Source organism: Clarias gariepinus, chromosome 1, assembly GCF_024256425.1.
Source record: "Clarias gariepinus isolate MV-2021 ecotype Netherlands chromosome 1, CGAR_prim_01v2, whole genome shotgun sequence".
In the NCBI taxonomy this organism is placed as follows: domain Eukaryota; kingdom Metazoa; phylum Chordata; class Actinopteri; order Siluriformes; family Clariidae; genus Clarias; species Clarias gariepinus.
In genome coordinates this window covers 22,910,495-22,928,821 of record NC_071100.1, presented here as the reverse complement: position 1 = coordinate 22,928,821, position 18,327 = coordinate 22,910,495, and the positions used below count along the sequence as shown (strand labels likewise).

Here is an 18,327-nt window from a genome sequence, read left to right as displayed (position 1 = left end):
ACTCAGTCAGAAACATGAGCACTGTACGCCTGAAGGAGACGCGTGTTTTAGCGCGGGGTTTTTACAGTTTAGAGAAACCATTCTCATACTGCTTACTATCTTACAGAATCGAGACAATTTCCTCTTTATATCATTGGGGATAAAAGGAGGAATGTTCGACACGGTAACCTTAATTTTTGTTGCACCCAGCGAAGTAACGGAATAAAGTTCTCCACTTACCTTTATTCCGTTTTCAATCAGCTGATGTACGAGTTCCCTCTCCTTAACGAACACCACCACGGCCTTGTTCATCCGCGATGCCGTCACGATGCTCTCACACACAATACACTCTCCCACCGCCAGCAACACCTGCTCCTCTGAAACCACGGCGCTCACCTCACAACGCACCCCGTGACGGAGTGAGAGAGGACGGGCTCCACCGCTTGGGTGAGCCGCCATCCCTGCACCCCGCCACGAGATTAACAGCTCCACACAACAGCGGATTAAAAATAATTACGGCGTGTGCTTGCTATTAATTATGTTATGTTTGTGCTTTAGAAAAAAAGCTTAAAAGTGTTTCAAAAGATTTGAAAACGCTCATTCGCTCTCACACCACGCTCCACACTCTGCTCTCACACCACCTCCCAGCATGAACCAGAGAGAGAGACTTTGACTTTGACAATCCTTTATTTCTGCTAGGCACATTAAACAATAAAATTGGTTAGTAAAATAGTATGTAGATAACTTACTAAAATATACACATGAAATAGATAAATAAGTATATAAATAAATAGAAAGAGCATGGTTGTGGTTATTCTGTTAGCTAAAGTAAGTTTCAATCATGGCTCTACAGTCGATCACAAGCGTCTGTGAACACATGCAAGCAGAAGGAGGGGATAGCACTCTCTTCTGAGTGTTACGCCGCCCCAACGGTGCGTGAGTTTAGAGTTCAAAAAGATGCGGTTGGTGGCTTCACGTGACTCTGAGGAAGCACGTGCTAGTCCTTGCCCTCCCTGGTTGGTGGTTGTAGCCTTGATGTGGAAGTGTGGGTGGGAATTGGTTACTAGGATTCTCGATTTTGTATGTTTGGACAGAATTGTCATGGTGTCATAGTCTGTGCCTAGGGTTACTTGGTTCTTCCTGGTAATATAAATTGCCATTTTTGGCTTGACCCAGGCTAACATTAATCAGTTGACATCTGACTGCCACCGGGGACAATGTATAAAAGCATGAAAAACTGATTTTCTTTGACAACAGAAAGGACATTCTTGTGTGACCTGTGGGATTAAAATAGAGATAAAATAATTTACAATGATACCGTGTTACATCCTCCATTGGAGGTCAGCAAATTTCTTGACTAACAACGCCCTTCACTCTCGTTTAACATCGTCATTAACCACAAGTACACTTCGCCATGGGGTTTTTTGACCTGCCAGTCAGTTTTTTCTTATTTAAAACATTGATGCAGGTTCCATACAGTAGCTTACCCGACCAAAATGTTAGTTTCTCCTTCACCTGGCACTGTAGGAAAGGGCCCTCACACCCATCCAGGTCTGAGGCGATGTTCAGCTGGAGAAAAGGCTCCAGCTGAACATTGTAGGACCAGGCTCACAGATTTTGTATTCCTTCAGCTGAACATGCTCTTGTGATGTTATGTAGACCGTCACTGATGTAAGAGCTTGCTGATAACATGCCAGGAGCACACAATCCCAACCATGCTGCCAAGTCATCTGCCCATGAGAGGTCTGTTCCTGTTATGTTAATAAGGTGTCGAAGTTTCACAATGCCTGATGAAATCAGACTTTTGGACAGTGTCGGGGTTGTCATGCCAGAGATGTCCAGATGGCCCCTGTAGACCAGGGGCTTCTTTAGCAGCCAGTGTATGGTACATCCTTGGTCCTGGATTTTATAACAGTTCTAAATTTTAAAAAGTCCACAATAAAAAAACTGGTGTCCAACATTCCTAGTAAAAATAAAGTTCTGTCGAGCACCAGAAATCGGCAAGCAGGCCCTGGATTTTTGCTAGCAGGTTTGGTGGTGGGTACACGTCAGTCTGTGCCATAAAGATGATGCTGCCAGGTTATTAATAACTAGTGTATGCACCCTGTAGGACATTTTTGAGACCATCCACTTTCACCTGCTAAGTCTCGCCTTCAGTTTCATCACTTCAGTAGGCTCACTATACCACTTTTAAATTTTGCTTAGTTGAATGCACTAGTTGGGGGAACAAAGCGGTTGCGGGAGGTGGCTTCCCCTTAGTGCAGCCCGGAGCTACTTTAAACGGCTGCTGGGGTACGCTGTCCTCAGGCCTGAGAACGTTGCAGCGGTAGTCCTGCGGTCCCTGGCCTCTGAGTCGTCGCGCAACTTTGGAGGCTTGTTCCTTGCCTAGCCGCGACGGGTAGCCCTGTCCCTGGCTAGGTTCGCTCGGCCTTTTTGCCGTGATGTTCCGCCATTATGGGTGCAGCATGCTCGGCCTCGTGCAGCGCCTCAGAAAGGGAGGCTGGTGCCGCTAACCTGATGTGGTTGTGGAGCCGCGGTGGTCGAAGTCCCCAGAGAAATGCGCGACGAGCTAGCTCTTCCTGCATGTCGTGCTCGAATTCCGGATAAACACGGCGCGCGAGGCATCTTAAATCCATGGCGAATGCGCCCAGTGGCTTATTTATTTTATTTTTATTTTTCAGTTTCCCCCCTGAGGGATTGCCACCTTATTGTGGTCAGGGGGTTTGCGTGCCTCAGTGACCTTAAGATCTATACCAGCAGGAGCTTAGTCTTCAAGTGGGACACCCAAGTTGGACAGGTCTGAAGGTAGAGTGTACACATGATGCCCCCTTCACATTTCTCACTGCCCCCCATATGTGCCTGTCAAGAACCGACCCTGGCTGTAAGAGCTTATGACAGACATGGGAAGACATTTCCTTTTGGAGATAGCGTTGGATCATTAATTAAGAAAATTAAAAGGAAACCAAAAGAAAACTGAAAACACAAAATAAACAGAGCTCCGCCGTCTACGCAAGAACGGACAGGATTCTGGAAACTAAAACAAAAAAAACTAAAGATGCTCTCGGGGCTTATGTCTTTAGGAAGAGAGAGAGTAGAGTTTATGCTTTGTGCACTTTAACCCGAGAGGGCACGCTAAACTGATGAGTGTCGCTCTCCCTCACTTTTTTGCCGGTGTCTTAGACAGACAGAGGCTTGGGTTTTGCCTGTGTCTTCTTTAGCACGCTTTGTCTTTGGCCCTGACACCTTTTACTCGTGCGACCGAATGATCACACAGAGTGTCGCGGTATCACGACCTGGCCCGTTCTGAACAGTTTATGTGCGGCTCTGCCCCTCGCGCGAGCTGCATTGTTATATACATATCCACAAATACTTTAACAACATACAATTATCATGAATTGCATTTAATATGAATGTTACATATGAGACGCGCACACAAACACATACTTATATAATATATTCACATACAAACACATATACACATACAAACATAATATATTCAGTAAATTTGTGAATTACACTCAAAGTAATTATGAAGTCTGATTATTTCTACTTATTCTATGTTTTGCTGGCGAAATACAATTTAGGCATATTTATATATATATAAACATAATGTACATTGTTCATTCATGTCTTCTGATGATGGCAACACATTTTTACGTTTTAATTAAGATATGTTGGCATATTCACAAATCAGGACATTTGCATAGTTAACTATCAGATAGCCTACTATCAGGAATGGTCTGTTATTTCAAATGACATTCGAGCAACTGTCATAGATCATGTTCTGGTGCATGGCATGACTATGAGGGAGGCAGGGCAACGCAACACACACACATACACACACACACACACACAATCTCTCTATCTCTCTTACACACACACACACACACACACACACAGAAACACAATCTCTCTATCTCTCTCTCACACACACACTCACACACAATCTCTCTCTCACTCACACACACAATCTCTCTCTCTCACACACACACACACACAATCTCTCTCTCACACACAATCTCTCTCACACACACACACAATCTCTCTCTCTCACACACACACACACACACACACACAATCTCTCTCTCTCTCTCACACACACACACACACACAATCTCTCTCTCTCACACACACACACACACACACACACAATCTCTCTCTCTCACACACACACACACACACACACACACACAAGCTCTCTCTCTCTCACACACACACACACAATGTCTCTCTCTCACACACACACACACACAATCTCCCTCTCTCTCTCTCTCTCTCACACACACACACAATCTCTCTCTCTCACACACACACACACACACACACACACAATCTCTCTCTCTCACACACACACACACACAATCTCTCTCTCTCACACACACACACACACACACACACACACACACACACACACACAATCTCTTTCTCTCTCTCACACACACACACAATCTCTCTCTCTCACACACACACACACACACACACACACACACACAATCTCTCGCTCTCTCTCTCTCTCACACACACACACACAAGCTCTCTCTCTCTCACACACACACACACACAATCTCCCTCTCTCTCTCTCACTCTCACACACACACACAAGCTCTCTCTCTCTCACACACACACACACACACACACACACACAATCTCTTTCTCTCTCACACACACACACACACAATCTCTTTCTCTCTCTCTCACACACACACACACAATCCTTCTGCTTGTACAGTAATTGTGGATGTTCTTCCTCTGTTAATTTGAGAATAGCACACAAACTTTTGTATGTATACACATTTTTATTGTGTATATACTGTATATATTTATTGTGTATATATAAACTTTCATGCAAGCTTTAAAAAGTTTTTTCACTAAGACAGTGAAGGAATTTGTTTGCAAGGTTTTTGTAGTAAAACAATGGTTAGTGTTTACTTCTATGTTTGGAGAAAGCATGAGCTCTCTTATCTCCCATCATAGTGATCTCTCAGTCATAGTGGTCTCTCATACTCTTTCTCTTTCTCATACTCATGTGCTCCATGGTGTGAAGGTTCTTTTAGAAATCAATATACATACCTTGTACTCTCTGTATTGTTTCATTTTAAAAAGGTTATGTTGGCAACTGTCCAGAAAAAGTGTAGGTGAAAGTCTGCAATTATGCTCTGCAGATGCATTAAGCCTTGTCCTTTTTCTTCATTAGGTAGATATAAAACATTTCTTGGCAGGCAGTCCAAATGACTACTAAAATCATTTAAATTTTTATTTAATTCCTCCTCTTGTCCATTCAAGTTTCACTGATAGTGTTGATACATTTTCAGACCTTTCGCTAATTGCTTTACTTTTTGCTCAGTTTATTTTTGCAGAGGAAATTTCGTCACCTATTTTGTAAGTGTTATTTTGTTTAAAACTTAAATTATGTCATCGGCATACACTAATAGATGATGTGTTCCTTTTCCATCAGTTTCATCAGTAAAGCATACCTTTCAGTAAACATGCTTGTCTAGCCCCTCTACTGTATTTTAATAGGTGCACTCAAGCCACCATTAACTTTCAGCACACTCCCAATGTCATTATGTAAACCTTTTTTTTCTTAATAAAATCAGGACGAAAGTTGGTTATTCATAGATATCTGTGCTCTACACTATCAAATGCTTTTTCTTGGTCTAGGGAAATCATACTTATAAAAATAATTATATTTAAAATGTATAATCTTAAAATTTTTAAAATGCCTTGAATCAGAGAAATATTATTGAATATAGATATTTCAAACATACATACATTTGATCTGTATTCATGACTTCCTCTAAAACATTTCTTAGCCTTCCCGCAAATACCTCTGATATCATTTGTGTCGCAACTAACCCTTTTTTGGGTAACAGTGTGAGTGTATTAGTGTTTACTAATGTAAACTGGCAATTTAAGGCTTTTAGTTTGATAGTGACACTGACTGTGTGCACAGAAGGAGAAGACAATGACTTCCTGCTCATTGTAATATAAAGGGTAAAAATTAAGTATGAAGAAGAAGAAGGTAATTGCACACTTTCATGACTATATTCAGTGATGTAATCTAGTTATTTTTATGGTGAAATGTTTGACTGTATTGCTGTACAATAATCATGTTCATGTCAGCTGTAGAGGCTATGCTTAAGTGAAGGTGCTAATTTCTACCCTCCCATATGTACGTGGTAGAAGAGTATTTGTATGTAAGATAAATATGGCGTAAAAGATTTCTGTGCGTATCCGCATTAGAAGCTGTGTACGCTCACAAAGTTTTAAGTTTTATTGTCATATGCACAGTAAAGAAACATTTTTCCCCTTACAATGAAATTCTTTCTTTGCTGTCCCCCAGTGAATGCCACTAAATAAAGCTGTCTGCACTGTGCTTGCAGTTGCTTAACACGCGTACAAGGCTTTGGAAGTATTTTAGGTGTAAAACATCACTGTTTCTTTATCATCCTACAGGTTGTGCACTCTGTTTAGTTTATGTTAAATATAAAACTCTTGTATTTGAAGTAATTTCGTATTGTTTAAATTAGAGATGGGGGGAAATCAGTTCAGTTATGAATCAAGATTCTTTTGTGTGGCTATTCACATATCACCACATTGACTGCAAAAAGTATTTTTACATTCATAAAAGAGATGAACTGGGCTATCGGCCAGTGACTAGAATTGGCTGATTTTAGGTTTGATTGGCCATGACTGGTGATCTCGCATCAGCCTCAGATATTAATGATTCTGAAAAGAGCAGAGAAGCTTCCGGGTAGTGGCATTACACATACGTTACAGTTTGTTCCAATTGCTAACACACAAATTTTTTAACTATTTTTTTTCTGGTTTTATCAAAATACTTAACACAAATCACAAAACCACACACCCAAACTGCAAAATACCTCATATATCCTGCAAAATGAAGCACTGCAACCGAAACTACACATAACATTATCAAAATCAAACCTTTGCATGAAATGGCACACACTTCATTTATATTACCAGATTTTTGCCTAACCATCTATGTACACACTGTTGGGCATAATGAAAAGCACCCCCATCTTTAGTATGCTCTTCCATGTATCAGATTGTTCACATGCACAGAAATATTTGCAGATACACACACATGCTGTTGCAACATTTTTTATATATTTACATGGGACTGAACAAAAATATTCTTACAAAAAACAGTAAACTAAAAAAAAAAATTCTGAAAAAATATATTACAATTAAAAAAAAAGAGGCAAGAAAAATAATTAGTCAGCATTTAGCCGCACAGCCACAACGCCTCATCAACATCACATGCAATATCTTCCCTTGCCAGACATCGAGGGAAGAAGTGCCTTGAGTGCCTTATCCATCCCTAAATTGCACCCACATCAATCTCATCCCATGCCTCTTCCATGGCCTGCATAAGAGGCATGCGCACAAAGGGCTGCCGGTCGTATACCTTCCACCGCCATGCCGAAAAGGACTCTTCTATGGGGTTCAGAAATGGTGAGTATGGTGGGAGGTATTGCACGAAAAAATGTTGGGTGGTCAGCAAACCAGATTTGGACTGGGGCTGCACGATGAAAGCTCACGTTGTCCCATACTACAAGGTACCGGTTTTTTTTTTTGATGGTCTGCATCATTCATACGCTCTGGTGGTATAAGAATGTTGTGATGTCTGTCCAGAAATGTGACAATATGGGCTGTGTTGTATGGTCCAAGGTTGGCATAATGGTGGAAGACACGATGCATACTGGAGATGGCAGCGCACATTGTGATGTTCCCACTACGTTGGGCAAGAACATCTATAATGGCTCTGTGGCCAATGACATTTCTCCCCCTTCATCTGGTCTTTGCTAGGTTGAACCCAGCCTCATCTATAAAGATGAACTCATGTGGGATTGCATGATCATCCATTTTCAGTACTCCCTGAAAACAAAGAACTAAAATCAGTCAATACGGTGTTATCCAGTACACTGGGAAACAATGTTCCGTGTAGTATACTGCAGTCAATATAGTACTTACATCCACATATGCTCGTCTGAGCTCTTTGTTTCTTTAAGAGTTTCTCTTAAACGGCACCTTATAAAGTTGTTTCATTCTGATTTGGTTTCGCTTGAGAATGCGAGCCAATGTTGTCGAATAAGGTGTTGTCTTGGATGATGTGGCTTTGAATTTCTCGTAATCTAATTTCATTATTTTACAAAACTAAGTTTACAATGGCAGCTTCCTGTACCCCGGTGAACATTTGGCTCCTTTCTCCACCATGGTGTCATCTCTCAGTCCCTTAGAAAAGAAATTATAAAAATATATATAGGGCTTGGACAATGCAGGCTAAATATTTCCCACAATAGAGTACATTGTACAGGAAACTTGTACAGTTCATGAATGGCTGATGTCATACACTAAGTAAACAGGTGTCACCCGACTGATACACTAGACATGGAGTATACTACATGTGTACTACATGAAATTTTGGTTACATACCTGTTCTCCAGTCTAAAGGTCCGGATGACAGAGGCGACAGTAAAACAGCTAAAGTTTGGCTGCACTCTCTGTCCAGCCTCACGCATCGTCAGCCCATGGTTAATGACATGATCTACTAAAGTTGCTCTGATTTCATTTGAAAGTGTTTGTCTTCTTTGGCCATGAAGTCCTCTACCTGCTTTACCCCTACCACTCACTCCTCCTCCCCCTCTTATTATCAACCTCCTTCTTCCTCTTCCTCTCTCTGTAATGTCTTCAATTGTTGTTGTAAAAAAAAAGGTGGTCTTTTCACTGTGCCCACATCCTCATTGAAGTGTTAACAATTAACTATTGAGGTGTTTGGCCAGGTGGCACATGTAATTGGCCAATTAGCTCATGTAGTGTCATTTTAAATGGCAGTGTTTTGAAATGGCAAACATGTGACTTTATGTCAGATTGTTGTGTCTTATGCAGATAACTGTTTTCAGTGCATTTAAAGTGTGTCATTTTTATAAAACTAAGTGTCATTTTGAAATGCAAAATGTGTGTAAAGCAGAAAATGTGGTTAGACTTTTGGAGACTTGAGAAGTTTTGCTCTCTGTTTATCAGTTTAAATAGTTGGGCTGTGCATGTCATTTTAGTGTGTTCGCAATTGGAAAAAAACTGTAAAAGCCTCAGATCTGCCTTTTTCTCTAAACTCTATAAGCGAATTAGTCTCAAATCCACACATTACACACGCTTACACCAGTCTCAAAACACCGTAAGCGCCAATTAGTTGAAAACCCCATCCGTGTGCACCCATGTGCTCATTGTCAGATTGGGTTTTGAGACTTTAGAGGTATTTAATGAGATAATATACCACCATTTCTTCATAATCCTACAAGTGGTACACTGTGAATTATTTGCTAAGTTTGTTTAGAAATATTATTCATGCAGGATTACACATACGCACTGCTCAGTTAAATGTCGTATTAAACTCTTGTATTTCAAGTTAGTTTGTATTGTTTAAATGCTTTTTTTTAGTGGGAAAACTAATGATATATAATGTTATAAGGAACAAGCTTTATTTAATTAATCATGAAACTTTTAAGGTGTAAAATTGTAACAAAATCAGGGAAAATGTAATATTGAATCGGGTTGTTTATGAAATCCTATGCATTGTGATATATTATTGGGAGGCAAGTATCCAATGAGATGTCTCAATTTTCAAAGCATAATTTGTCAATTTTTCCCCCCCAAGCTAAAAAAGATTTCCTAAAATCTCATCTTTGTCTCAAAACACAAGCTCTAAAATTCAAGCTACAGTCACAAAACCTTCGACTCCAGATGCAAAACCAAACATTTGACCCAAAACTATTTAAACTTTACTCAAAATCAAGCACTACTGTCGAAAACCACACAAAACCAGCCAATGTGCACAACGCAACGATTACACACTAGATAAATAAATACAAAACACTGTGGAATAGCGGTAAAATAATATTTATTCATTTATTCTTGTACTCACATTTAAACAAAGAAAGTTTTATATAAAAAAAATATATACTGTATATTTTACAGCATATTCAGATAATTCATTCTGCCTTAGCATCATGCCTCTGTGCTGGGTGAGGCAACAGGACTTCATCCACATCACATGTCATGTTCTCCCTTGCAAGGGAACGAGGAGAGAATCCTTTAGCATGCCGAATCCAGCCCTGGCAAGATTCCACTTCAATCTAACCACATGCTCCATTCATTGCTTAAAGTAGATTTTCTTGTGTGAAAGGGTTTTGGTCGTATACTTTCCATCTTCATGCCACAAAAAACTCCTCAATAGGGTTTAAAATGGTGGAAGACACCCATTAATCGCGTATACTTGGACCACGGTGAAAGCTCACATTGTCCTAAATGATAACATACATGGGATGCTCAAGCAAAGCATCCCGTAGACCATCCAGGAATGTTAGTAGAATTTCGGAGTTGTATGGCCCAATAGTAACATTACTGTGGAGAACCCCATAGCTGTTGATGGCAGCGCAGATACTGTAGTTACATTTCCACCATGCTGGCCAGGCAGTTCAATAATGGCACGTTGACCTATGATGTTACAACCTCTTCTTCTCCTTTTTGCTAGATTGAATCCAGCTTCATCCACGAAAATGTATTCGTGAGGCCTAGCCATTGAGTCAAGTTTAAAGATTCTCTGTACATGGTGAAAACAAACTACATTTAGTTCTGTAAATTAGTTCACAGTATGATGCACATGTGCTGCTTCTCAGACAATACAGTATACATTCTAGTACTAAGTTTACTGTAAAAGTTTACTTACTTGCACATATTGACATCGTTGCTCTTTCACTCTCACTGTTTTGCTCAAATGGTACCCGATAAACTTGTTTCATCCTTATCTTGTTGTGTTACAGGACACGGTCAATTGTTGACAGACTTACACTTTTTATTCCCTCAAAATGTATGTTGTCTTATGTAATCCGCTGCTGTATTTCACGCAGTCGAATTGCATTATTTTGATGGACCATATCCACAATAAGTGTCTCCTGGTATTATGAGAACATGCCTGTTCTTCCACCCTCATGTGGCCGTCTTTCAGTTCTAAAAAAACAACAACATTTAGTTAGAAGTATACACATATATATATATATATATATATATATATATATATATATATATATTGTAGCGTTTTTACGCCGAGAAGAATGCTGGAGAGCCGAGCGAGCTTATTTGCTGCCCAATGCAATGGGTGGGAGTACTTTATTTAGCACACAGCCAGTATGGCATGAGCAGCACCTTCACTCAGGAGCCTACCTCTAATTCAGCGTCAGCCTGAACTAGAGCACATTTCACACGTCAGACACCTCAACACACACACAACAGGGCCGAAGCTACTTCCCCATCATGGTGAACACACCGACATTCCCGCAAAGCATGCTGGTCGTCAGCCGCCGCCCCGCCCACGCCACACTGCCCCCACCCGAGCTGTGACCGTCCCTGGTCACCATGACGAAGTTTGTTTTGGAGGCGTGGAGGCGGTCGGCGCTGGCGGTGGGAACGCCGGCGTCCTTTGGCAGGTGAGGGATGAACGCGAACATAGTCCTGAGGCGGTCCGGCCTCCACAGGGTTCGATGTTTCATCGGCGTGCGGCTGGTAAGGCGCAAGACGGTCCCGGTGGAGCAAAACTCGTACCCGCCCCGCCAACCGCACCCGGTAGATGACATCGGAGAGCCGAGCTATTACCGCACAGGGGCCCACCCAGTGAGACACACGCCCGGCCGAGAGCCCCCTCCTTCTCCTTCCGGAGGAACACACCCACACCTGCTTGCCAGCAGCAAAATCTCGCCCCTGGCTGTGGGTGTCCACGCCCATTCGCCCCATAGGTGCCCCCACCTGAAAGTCTTGCAGCGGTGCCCGCGAGCGCTGGGTGGGGCCCTTCTGCCTGGCGATGAGCGGTTCACAGTTCAGCTGTGAGACCGGCGAGACCGGCGGAGCGACTGCGGGTGACGCTTTGGGAGACGCAGTAAGACGGCTGCCTGCTGGCTCGGACGGCTGATCACCACGGGAGGACCTGGAGGACTGCACGGGGAGAACGTCCTGCGTCGAGGGTTCTACGTCGTGACGGCGCTCCACTTGCTCGCAGTACCGGCCACGCGCTTTGCTGCCCGGCCGGCGAGGTAAAGCGCCGGTGTTAGCGCGCAGATTTCCCGCTCGGTCTGCTACCGGAAGTTCCGCCCCCCGGGTGTGTGCTGCTAACCTGTCCGGCTGTGGTTTGGGTCCGAGCAACCTGGCTACCCCGAAGTTACCACGCAGAGTTCCGCTGGACAAATTCAGCAGCGCACCCCATCTCTCCAAAATATCCAACCCCAAAACGCAGTCCTCCTCGACGTCCCCCACAACGAACCCATGGGAATAAGTTCGGCCACCCACCTGGACTCGCACTGTGCGACACGCCCTTACCTTCACGTAGCCCCCAGCAACGGTGCAGATGCTGAAGGCAGGATCAGGCCGTCCGCAAACACGCTTGCTTTGCCCCAGTAATCCAGAGCGCAGCAGCGAAACAGTGGAGCCGGTGTCCACGAGCGCCCGCAGTAAGACGCCATCCAGCACACAGTCGATGTAGAGCCCAGCGCGGCTTACCACGCGTCCTCCCGGCGCTAGTCTAGCGGCTGCTGGTGTACGCTGTCCCGTGCCTCGGCCTCGCCGCGAAACGTCGGGGAGTTGCTCGTTGCCTAGCCGCGACGGGTAGCCCTGTCCCCGGCTAGGTTCACGAACCGAGCGCCACTGAGCTGCAGGCGGTCGCTCGGCTCTTCCGCCGTGATGTCCCGCTGATATGGGTTTAGCGCGCTCAGCCTCGCGCAGAGGCAGGTCGCTTTGCCGGCTAACGGTGCGCGGATTTTCACCTCGCCGCTCCGCGTTGGTTGCCGTGGTGTGCTCGCTTTAGCGCCGTCGGGAAAGCGCTTCTTCGCGAGTAGTCGCTCCGCTACTCGGCGGCCCGCTTGGATTTTCAGTAGGTCTTCCGTTGTGCGCTCGAACCCGTTACTCTCCATCCCACTTTTGACACCAATGTAGCGTTTTTACGCCTGAAAGAATGCTGGAGAGACGAGCGAGCTTATTTGCTGCCCAATGCAATGGCTGGGAGTACTTTATTTAGCATACAGCCGGTATGGCATGAGCAGCACCTTTACTCAGGAGCCTATCTCTAATTCAGCGTCAGCCTGAACTAGAGCACATTTCACACGTCAGACACCTCAACACACACACAACAGGGCCGAAGCCACTAACCCAAACACCTTTCCCCATCATGGTGAACACACCGACATTCCCGCAAAGCATGCTGGTCGTCAGCCGCCGCCCCGCCCACGCCACAATATATATATATATATATATATATACACATACAGTACATACAGTATATACATATATACACATACATACTTACACACATATATATATAGTATATACATATACAGTCGTGGCCAAAAGTTTTGAGAATGACACAAATATTAGTTTTCACAAAGTTTGCTGCTAAACTGCTTTTAGATCTTTGTTTCAGTTGTTTCTGTGATGTATTGAAATATAATCACAAGCGCTTCATACGTTTCAAAGGCTTTTATCGACAATTACATGACATTTTTGCAAAGAGTCAGTATTTGCAGTGTTGGCCCTTCTTTTTCAGGACCTCTGCAATTCGACTGGGCATGCTCTCAATCAACTTCTGGGCCAAATCCTGACTGATAGCAACCCATTCTTTCATAATCACTTCTTGGAGTTTGTCAGAATTAGTGGGTTTTTGTTTGTTCACCCGCCTCTTGAGGATTGACCACAAGTTCTCAATGGGATTAAGATCTGGGGAGTTTCCAGGCCATGGACCCAAAATTTCAACGTTTTGGTCCCCGAGCCACTTAGTTATTACTTTTGCCTTATGACACAGTGCTCCATCGTGCTGGAAAATGCATTGTTCTTCACCAAACTGTTGTTGGATTGTTGAAAAAACTTGCTGTTGGAGGGTGTTTTGGTACCATTCTTTATTCATGGCTGTGTTGGATGAGATGCGAGCCCACTCCCTTGGATGAGGAACAACCCCACACATGAATGGTTTAGGATGCTTTACTGTTAACATGAAACAGGACTGATGGTAGCGCTCACCTTTTCTTCTCCGGACAAGCCTTTTTCCAGATGCACCAAACAATCGGAAAGGGGCTTCATCGGAGAATATGACTTTGCCCCAGTCCTCAGCAGTCCATTCACCATACTTTCTGCAGAAGATCAATCTGTCCCTGATGTTTTTTTGGAGAAAAGTGGCTTCTTTGCTGTCCTTCTTGACACCAGGCAATCTTCCAAAAGTCTTCGCCTCACTGTGTGTGCAGATGCGCTCACACCTGCCTGCTGCCATTCCTGAGCAAGCTCTGCACTGGTGGCACTCCGATCCCGCAGATGAATCCTCTTTAGGAGAAGATCCTGGCGCTTGCTGGACTTTCTTGGATGCCCTGAAGCCTTCTTAACAAGAATTGAACTTCTTTCCTTGAAGTTCTTGATGATCCTTTAAATTGTTGATTCAGGTGCAATCTTAGTAGCCACAATATCCTTGCCTGTGAAGCCATTTTTATCCAACGCAATGATAGCTGCATGCATTTCTTTGCAGGTCACCATGGTTAACAATGGAAGAACAATGATTTCAAGCATCACCCTCCTTTTAACATGTTAGTCTGCCATTCTAACCCAATCAGCCTGACATGATGATCTCCAGCCTTGTGCTCATCAACATTCTCACCTGAGTTAACAAGACGATTACTGAAATGATCTCAGCGGGTCCTTTAATGACAGCAATGAAATGCAGTGGAAAGGTTTTTTGGGGATTAAGTTAATTTTCATGGCAAAGAAGGACTATGCAATTCATCTGATCACTCTTTATAACATTCTGGAGTATATGCAAATTGCTATTATAAAAACTTAAGCAGCAACTTTTCCAATTTCCAATATTTATGTAATTCTCAAAACTTTTGGCCACCACTGTATATACCACATATATATTTTATTCAGTAAATGTTTTCAAAGACAGTACCATGGAGAAATATTTTTTATTGTCCCCTTACTGAGACAAGTATACTTTTACCTGTTTTCTTCTCTGAAGGTCTGGATTATAGTAGCCACTGAGAACCTGCTTAGGTTTGGTTGGACACGTTGCCCTGCCTCCCTCATAGTCATGCCATGCACCAGAACATGATCTATGACAGTTGCTCGAATGTCATTTGAAATTACAGATCTTCTTCTTGGTTTTAGTCCTTGCCCACTACCTCTACCTCTGACTCTGACACGTACTCCTCTGACTCCTCTTCCTCTTCTATTGTATTGTATTGTATTGCTCCATTGTTGGATCCACTCATGCCATTTGCATATGACTAGGCTTATATACTGTTTACTGTTTTTAATTTTGAGTGGTAGTGTGTAAATGATGAAAACAGTGTGTTAGTTGTGTTTAACTTCTGTAGCCTGTGTGCACCAGTCTGGGTAGAAGTGCACCACACTGCTAAATGTGTTTTGTGTGTGAGAATGTGTTTACAGGTGTGATAAATGGGAGATTTAGATTTGCAAATTGTGCCCTAACCAGAAGAATAGTGTTGAAGATTTTGACAACTCTGGGATTGATTTGATGATAGAGTTTTGATAAAAGAGTAGTTGACAGTTTAGTTTTTACAATGGGACTTAGTGTTTTAGCAATTCAGAAAAACTGTAACGTCCTGGAAGCATGCTCTCACTGTGAGATCTGTGAGTTTCTGATTTTTTCTTTAAGGGGCAGAATAGGTTTACATCACTAGAAAAACATGGAGATGAATAATTTCTCTTTGTAAGTTACTTTTTGGCTGATTTAAAACTTTTGTGACATTGAGAGTGTGCTGTTAAAACAACTGTTTATTCTGGATTTTACCAAAAACCAACGTGAATCAAAAGCTGACTGCTATTTTTATTTATTTTTTTTAATTGGAAATTGTCTAATAATGTTAATAGCCAATTGTGTTCTTTGATTTAACACACATAAAGACAAAAGTATATATTTTAAATTATGCTTTAACTTTTAGCAATCTACCTTTTATAATTTTTTCTGTTAAAAGATATTGTAGTAAAATATTTAGAGAATAAAATTGTAACCCTGGTGGAAGTGAAGTGACTCAAATAAAACTCATAAAACAATACAAAATCAATTCATCATAATTAACCAGAGATGAGATTTGAGCATAGTTACAGTATAGTTTTCCTTAGTCTAAAAGTTTCAGATGTTTCACAACACTTCTCACTCGGTGATATTTCTATAAGCAGTCTTTGTGCATCCAGCAAGAATCCAATATATTAAACTTTTTCCAGTTTTTTGTTGTTTTCAAAAAATAAAAAAGGTTCTTTGCACTGTACTCATTTCATTTGTAGCCAACCAACTTTTTCCCCAGAACCAAAACATTTTATTGTTTCAGTAGAGACATAAATTACATGAAACAGTTGATTTTGAAGGTCAGAGTCGACTACAGTTCTGTGTTCTTTTCTAAATCATGTAAATCTTCTGAATGACGTTACATACTTTACCTGGTGTGTGTGTGTGTGTGTGTGTGTGTGTGTGTGTGTGTGTGTGTGTGTGTGTGTGTGTGTGTGTGTGTGAGACAAAGAGAGAAAGAGTGTGTGTGTGTGAGAGAGAGAGAGAGAGAGAAGTTCAGTAAATAAAAAAAAATCTATAATACTTGTACTTTTTCACACACAGTTTCTCTGAATGACGTGTGTGTGTGTGTGTGTGTGTGTGTGTGTGTGTGTGTGTGTGTGTGTGTGTGTTTCTCAGTGGATGTGACTCTGGATCCTGATACAGCTCATCCTGAACTCAGAGTTTCTGCTGATGGAAAACAAGTGACACGTGGAGACACAGAACAGAAGAAACTTACTGATACACCAGAGAGGTTTAATATGTCTCACTGTGTTGTGGCAAAGCAGAGTTTCTCCTCAGGGAGATTTTATTATGAGGTTCAGGTCAGAGGAAACACCTGGTGGACATTAGGAGTGATGAGAGAGAGTGTTAACAGGAAGGACTGGATTACATGGTCACCTCAGGGTGGAGTCTGGACTGTGGAACTGTCGGGGAATCAGTACAGGGCTAAAGCTGATCCTGATGTCCCCCTCACACTGAGACATAAGGTGGAGAAGGTGGGGGTGTTCGTGGATTATGAGGAGGGTCTGGTCTCCTTTTATGATGTGGAGTCCAGATCTCATATCTACTCTTACACTGGTCAGTCTTTTAATGAGAACCTCTATCCATACTTCAGGACTTGGGACAATAACCCACTGATCATCCCTGCTGTTACTGAATAAACATCTGATTTATAGTTTATAACATTTTATACTGTATGTTTTACAGCTGGCTATAATCATAACTTACTTACTAAAACCAAAATAATAATTTGTATTAAATATGATTAGAGACTAAATGTTATTGTGAATAAAATAAACATAAACAGTTGAAACATGTCGAGTCTATAATGAGGTGTGTTTACATTAATATCATCAATATCTTACAGGGTGTGTGTGTGTGTGTGTGTGTGTGTGTGTGTGTGTGTGTAAGTGCGTGAGTGTGTAAGTGCGTGAGTGTGTGTGTGTGTGTGAGAGAGAGAGAGAGAGAGAGAGAGAGAGAAGTTCAGTAACTAGTTTCTTTGAATGAATTGTGAGTGTGTGTGTGTGTGTGTTTCTCAGTGGATGTGACTTTAGATCCTGATACAGCTCATCCTGAACTCAGAGTGTCTGCAGATGGAAAACAAGTGACATATGGAGTCACACGACAGGAGAATCTCTCTGATACACCAGAGAGGTTTAAATATAATCGCTGTGTTGTGGGAAAGCAGAGTTTCTCCTCAGTGAGATTTTGTTATGAGGTTCAGGTCAGAGGGAACACTGAGTGGGCATAAAATAAACAGTAACTCTATAAACAGTTGAAACATGTCGAGTCTATAATAAAGTGTGTTTATTTAAACATTAATAATACCTTCATTATCTGATTTCAGCAGTTACAATCAGATTAAAGCTGGTATTAGATTTCTATAAATTCTATAAATAAACACAGATTTTAGTCCAGTTACTGGATTATTCTCTGTTTGTGTTGTTAATCTGATTTCTCTTAGAAACTCTTAAAGAATGTAGACGCCTCATGAAGTTGAGTCAGACACGTCAGTGACGCCGCCATCTTGGTAAGGGCAAGTTTCCAGCTCTGTCACTTGAGTTTACAGCCTTAACTAACATTTTCTCCATCTCTATTTCAGGTGTGAGATCTCTGACCTGGTGTTGTTTCTCCGATAACCACAGTGGTGATCCCGGCTGGGAAAGGGGGCCTTAACCTCTTCAGTGGCTGGATTGTGAAGGCTGGCTCTCATCGAAAGAGAAAGTGCCCCG

The 18,327-nt window shown here is 42.3% G+C and overlaps 1 pseudogene; it reads left to right on the top strand.

The window, feature by feature from the left end:
• Positions 1–17,411, top strand: part of LOC128524727 (butyrophilin subfamily 2 member A2-like) — a 51,106-nt pseudogene extending 33,695 nt beyond the window's left edge.
• Positions 17,412–18,327: the final 916 nt, after the last annotated feature.